Below are 6,932 nucleotides of genomic sequence, written 5' to 3' on the forward strand. Positions count from 1 at the left end.
GAGGCGGAACTTGGTCTTGGCGAGGTCCGCGCTGCGCCACCGTAGGCGGCATGCGGTCTTGGCGAGGTGGCGCGGGGAGCGCCGGTGCAGCTTCTCGCGGCCGCGGGATTTCTTGGCAGCTTCTTTCTTCACGCACGGGCGCCGGGCGCGGTGGATCACACCATGGAGGCGCGCGCCTTGGTGCCAAGGCACCGTCTTGGGGTCGAGGCGGTGGAGGCACGCCATGAGCCCCGTCGCCCGTGGCTGGTTGAGGGGGAGGCAGAGAGTGGGACGGCGTCGGAGAGCCCCCTGCGGCACGGACGAGCTCAGCGACGCGGTCGAGCCACTCCTCATAGAGGTCGTCGATGGGGCGGTAATGCAGGAGCTCGTTTGCCGCGATGAGCGCGACCCGTGCCTCCATGGGAGCGCGGTGCGCGTGGGACGAAGAACTAGCAGGGGTGAGTGATGGAGTAGCAGTGCGGTCGTCCTGCTGCACCGAAGGATGCTGCGAGGACGCCTGCTGCTCGTTCCCCACCGGGCCGGTGGCAGCGTTGGCGGCGGGGGACGGAGAACCGCGAGGTGGCCCGACGACGGGAGCCGTCTGAGCGACGCGGGCGGCGAGGGCAGCCCGACGCTCAGCTCGAGCACGGCGAGCGCCCGACATGGAGACGACGGACCGACGGAGTGACGAACTGGCGGAAAGGAAGCTACGGTGCACCCCTACCTGGCGCGCCAAATGTCGGATGTGGGGTTTCGGCAAACCCTTAAGGTTCGAACACTTGGGTGCGCGAGAAGTCTTTCCCTCCTACCGATCTACGCTCTAGCTCGCTAAGATCTTGCGGATGAACTCGGCGAACTCACAACATAGAAAGACACGAGGTTTATACTGGTTCGGGCCACCGTTGTGGTGTAATATCCTACTCCAGTGTGGTGGTGGTGGATTGCCTCTTGGGCTGATGATGAACAATACAAGGGGAAGAACAACCTCCTGATGTTGAGGTGTTCTTGTGCGTATGAACTTGTGGTGTGTAGATTCCCTCAAGCTAAGATCAGATGCCTCTACTATGCTGGCTAGTCCTATTTATAGAGGCCCTGGTCCTCTTCCCAAATATTGAGCGGGAAGGGAGCCAACAATGGCGGGCTAATTCAAAGGGGGACGGCTAGTACAAGCTATCCTGACAAAAGCGGTCTTTGCGTGTGAAAGGCTCTGGTGGTGACGCCGTCTTGGGGTCCACGATGACCTCCATCTTGCAGTCCATGGTCTTGGTCTTGTTGCACCGAAATGGCAACCTTTGCCTAATGCCTTGGTACTTCGCGGCTGCACTTGCCCCCTTTGCACCAAAGAGGAAACAAGGACGCTGCGTGCGCTGGCGCCCGCCTGGCGCCCGCTTTGTGTCGATCGTCATGGCTCACATCACGAGAGCCTTGTGCGGTTCGCCTCGCCTTGTTATCTCTGCTCGTCGCGAGCCTGCCTAGCTAGGCCACTCTAGAGAAGGTCTTGCGTCATCCGCCTCACGAGGCTTGGCCCCTCGCGAGGGTCTTGGATGCTTTGTTGCTGAAGATGGGCCGTACGTCCTGCTGGCTCCGCCACGCCATTGGCCGCAGGCAGGCAAGTTTGGGGACCCCCGTTCCCAGAACTACGACACATATCCTTCGTCCTTTTCAGGTATTTCAGGATATTCTTGACCGCTGTCCAGTGATCCACTCCTGGATTACTTTGGTACCTCCCTGCTAAACTAATAGCAAGGCACACATCAGGTCTGGTACACAACATTGCATACATGATAGAGCCTATGGCTGAAGCATAGGGAACATCTTTCATTTCCTCTCTATCTTCTACAGTGGTCGGGCATTGAGTCTTACTCAACTTCACATGTTGTAACACAGGCAAGAACCCTTTCTTTGCTTGATCCATTTTGAACTTCTTCAAACTTTGTCAAGGTATGTGCTTTGTGAAAGTCTAATTAAGCGTCTCGATCTATCTCTATAGATCTTGATGCCCAATATATAAGCAGCTTCATCCGAGGTCTTTCATTGAAAAACTCTTATTCAAATATCCTTTTATGCTATCCAGAAATTCTATATCATTTCCAATCAACAATATGTCATCCACATATAATATCGGAAATGCTACAGAGCTCCCACTCACTTTCTTGTAAATACAGGCTTCTCCAAAAGTCTGTATAAAACCATATGCTTTGATCACACTATCAAAACGTTTATTCCAACTCCGAGAGGCTTGCAGCAGTCCATAAATGGATCACTGGAGCTTGCACACTTTGTTAGCTCCCTTTGGTTCGACAAAACCTTCCGATTGCATCATATACAACTCTTCTTCCAGAAATCCATTCAGGAATGCAGTTTTGACATCCATTTGCTAAATTTCATAATCATAAAATGCAGCAATTGCTAACATGATTCGGACAGACTTAAGCATCACTACGGGTGGGAAAGTCTCATCATAGTCAATCCCTTGAACTTGTCGAAAACCTTTTGCAACAAGTCGAGCTTTACAGATAGTAACATTACCGTCAGCGTCAGTCTTCTTATTGAAGATCCATTTATTTTCAACGGCTTGCCGATCAACGGGCAAGTCAACCAAAGTCCACACTTTGTTCTCATACATGGATCCCATCTCAGATTTCATGGCCTCAAGCCATTTTGCGGAATCTGGGCTCACCATCGCTTCTTCATAGTTCGTAGGTTCGTCATGCTCTAGCAACATGACCTCCAGAACAAGATTAACGTACCACTCTGGTGCGGATCTCACTCTGGTTGACCTACGAGGTTTAGTAAAAACTTGATCTGAAGTTTCATGATCATCATCATTAACTTCCTCACTAATTGGTGTAGGTGTCACAGTAACCGGTTTCTGTGATGAACTACTTTGCAATAAGGGAGCAGGTACAGTTACCTCATCAAGTTCTACTTTCCTCCCACTCACCTCTTTCGAGAGAAACTCCTTCTCTAGAAAGATCCAAATTTAGCAACAAACATTTTGCCTTCCGATCTGTGATAGAAGGTGTACCCAACAGTTTCCTTTGGGTATCCTATGAAGACACATTTCTCCGATTTGGTTTCGAGCTTATCAGGTTGAAGTTTTTTCACATAAGCATCGCATCCCCAAACTTTAAGAAATGACAACTTTGGTTTCTCTCCAAACCACAGTTCATAAGGCGTCGTCTCAATGGATTTTGATGGTGCCCTATTTAACGTGAATGCAGCCGTCTCTAAAGCATAAACCAAAAATGATAGCGGTAAATCAGTAAGAGACATCATAGACCGCACCATATCTAGTAAAGTACAATTACAACGTTCAGACACACCATTACGCCGTGGTGTTCCGGGTGGCGTGAGTTGCGAAACTATTCCGCATTGTTTCAAATGAAGACCGAACTCGTAACTCAAATATTCTCCTCCATGATCAGATCGTAGAAACTTTATTTTCTTGTTACAATGATTTTCAACTTCACTCTGAAATTCTTTGAACTTTTCAAATGTTTCAGATTTATGTTTCATTAAGTAGATATACCCATATCCGCTTAAATCATCTGTGAAGGTGAGAAAATAACAATACCCGCTGCAAGCCTCAACATTCATTGGACCACATACATCTGTATGTATGATTTCCAACAAATCTGTTGCTCGCTCCATAGTTCCGGAGAACGGTGTTTTAGTCATCTTGCCCATGAGGCACGGTTCGCAAGTACCAAGTGATTCATAATCAAGTGGTTCCAAAAGTCCATCAGTATGGAGTTTCTTCATGCGCTTTACACCAATATGACCTAAACGGCAGTGTCACAAATAAGTTGCACTATCATTATCAACTCTGCATCTTTTGGCTTCAATATTATGAATATGTGTATCACTACTATTGAGATTCAATAAGAATAGACCACTCTTCAAGGGTGCATGACCATAAAAGATATTACTCATATAAATAGGACAACCATTATTCTCCGATTTAAATGAATAACTGTCTCGCATCAAACAAGATCCAGATATAATGTTCATGCTCAATGCTGGCACCAAATAACAATTATTCAGGTCTAAAACTAATCCCGGAGATAGATGTAGAGGTAGCGTGCCGACTGCGATCACATTGACTTTGGAATCATTTCCCACGCGCATTGTCACCTCGTCCTTAGCCAATCTTCGCTTAATCCATAGTCCCTGTTTCGAGTTGCAAATATTAGCAACAGAACCAGTATGAAATACCCAGGTGCTACTGCGAGCATTAGTAAGGTACACATCAACAACATGTATATCACATATACGTTTGTTCACCTTGCCATCCTTCTTATCCGCCAAATACTTGGGGCAGTTCCAATTCCAGTGACCAGTCTGATTGCAGTAGAAGCACTCAGTTTCAGGCTTAGGACCAGACTTGGGTTTCTTCTCTTGAGCAGCAACTTGTTCGCCGTTCTTCTTGAAGTTCCCCTTCTTCTTCCCTTTACCCTTTTTCTTGAAACTAGTGGTCTTGTTGACCATCAACACTTGATGCTCCTTTTTGATTTCTACCTCCGTAGCCTTTAGCATTGCGAAGAGCTCGGGAATTGTCCTATCCATCCCTTGCATATTATAGTTCATCACGAAGCTTTCGTAGCTTGGTGGCAGTGGTTGAAGAACTCTGTCAATGACACTATCAAGAGGAAGATTAACTCCCAGTTGAGTCAAGTGATTATGATACCCAGACATTTTGAGTATATGTTCATTGACAGAACTATTCTCCTCCATCTTGCAGCTATATAACTTATTGGAGACTTCATATCTCTCAATCCGGGCATTTTCTTGAAATATTAACTTCAACTCCTGGAACATCTCATATGCTCCATGACGTTCAAAACGTCGTTGAAGTCCCGGTTCTAAGCCGTAAAGCATGGCACACTGAACTATCGAGTAGTCATCAGCTTTACTCTGCCAAACGTTCTTAATGTTGTCAGCAGCATCTGCAGCAGGCCTGGCACCCAGCGGTGCTTCCAGGACGTAATTCTTCCGTGCAGCAATGAGGATAATCCTCAAGTTACGGACCCAGTCCGTGTAATTGCTACCATCATCTTTCAACTTTGCTTTCTCAAGGAACACATTAAAATTCAATGGAACAACAGCACGAGCCATCTATCTACAATCAACATAGACAAGCAAAAAACTAAGGTACTAAGTTCATGATAAATTTAAGTTCAATTAATCATATTACTTAAGAACCCCCACTTAGATAGACATCCCTCTAATCCTCTAAGTGATCACGTGATCCAAATCAAATAAGACCATGTCCGATCAACACGTGAGATGGAGTAGTTTCAATGGTGAACATCACTATGTTGATCATATCTACTATATGATTCACGCTCGACCTTTCGGCCTCAGTGTTCCGAGGCCATATCTGCATATGCTAGGCTCGTCAAGTTTAACCTGAGTATTCCATGTGTGCAACTGTTTTGCGCCCATTGTATTTGAACGTAGAGCCTATCACACCTGATCATCACGTGGTGTCTCAGCACGAAGAACTTTCGCAACGGTGCATACTTAGGGAGAACACTTATACCTTGATAATTTAGTGAGAGATCATCTTATAATGCTACCGTCAATCAAAGCAAGATAAGATGCATAAAAGATAAACATCACATGCAATCAATATAAGTGATATGATATGACCATCATCATCTTGTGCTTGTGATCTTCATCTCCGAAGCACCGTCATGATCACCATTGTCACCGGTGCGACACTTTGATCTCCATCGTAACATCATTGTCGTCTCGCCAACTTATGCTTCTACGACTATCGCTACTGCTTAGTGATAAAGTAAAGCATTACAGGGTGATTGCATTGCATACAATAAAGCGACAACCATATGGCTCCTGCCAGTTGCCGATAACTCGGTTACAAAACATGATCATCTCATACAATAAAATATAGCATCATGCCTTGACCATATCACATCACAACATGCCCTGCAAAAACAAGTTAGACGTTCTCTACTTTGTTGTTGCAAGTTTTACGTGGATGCTACGGGCTGAGCAAGAACCGTTATTACCTACGCATCAAAACCACAACGATAGTTCGTAAAGTTAGTGTTGTTTTAACCTTCTCAAGGACCGGGCATAGCCACACTCGGTTCAACTAAAGTTGGAGAAACTGACACCCGCCAGCCACTTGTGTGCAAATCACGTCGGTAGAACTAGTCTCGCGTAAGCATACGCGTAATGTCGGTCTGGGCCGCTTCATCTAACAATACCGCTGAACCGAAGTATGACATGCTGGTAAGCAGTATGACTTATATCTCCCACAACTCACTTGTTTTCTACTCATGCATATAACATCAATGCATAAAACCTGGCTCGGATGCCACTGTTGGGGAACGTAATAATTTCAAAAAAATTCCTACGCACACGCATGATCATGGTGATGCATAGCAACGAGAGGGGAGAGTGTGTCCACGTACCCTCATAGACCGAAAGCGGAAGCGTTATCACAAAGCGGTTGATGTAGTCGTATGTCTTCACGAACCGATCGATCAAGCACCGAACACATGACACCTCCGAGTTCCGCACACATTAAACTCGATGACATCCCTCGAATGCCGATCCAGCCGAGCTTTGAGGGAGAGTTCCATCAGCACGATGGCGTGGTGATGATGATGAAGTTCTACTGACGCAGGGCTTCGCCTAAGCACTGCTACGATATGATCGAGGTGGATTATGGTGGAGGGGGGCACCGCACACGGCTAAAAGATCCAAGAGATCAATTGTTGTGTCTACGGGGTGCCCCCCTCCTTCGTATATAAAGGGGGGAGGAGGAGGGGGCCGGCCAAGGGGAGGAGGCGCGCCCAACGGGGGGCAATCCTACTCCAAGTAGGTTTTGCCCCCCTTTCCTATTCCAACTAGGAGAAGGGGGAAGGAGGAGGTGGAGAGAAGGAAGGAGAAGGGGGGCCGCGCGCCACCTCCTACCGCCT

This window comes from Triticum aestivum, chromosome 4A (assembly GCF_018294505.1).
Source record: "Triticum aestivum cultivar Chinese Spring chromosome 4A, IWGSC CS RefSeq v2.1, whole genome shotgun sequence".
Lineage (NCBI taxonomy): Eukaryota > Viridiplantae > Streptophyta > Magnoliopsida > Poales > Poaceae > Triticum > Triticum aestivum.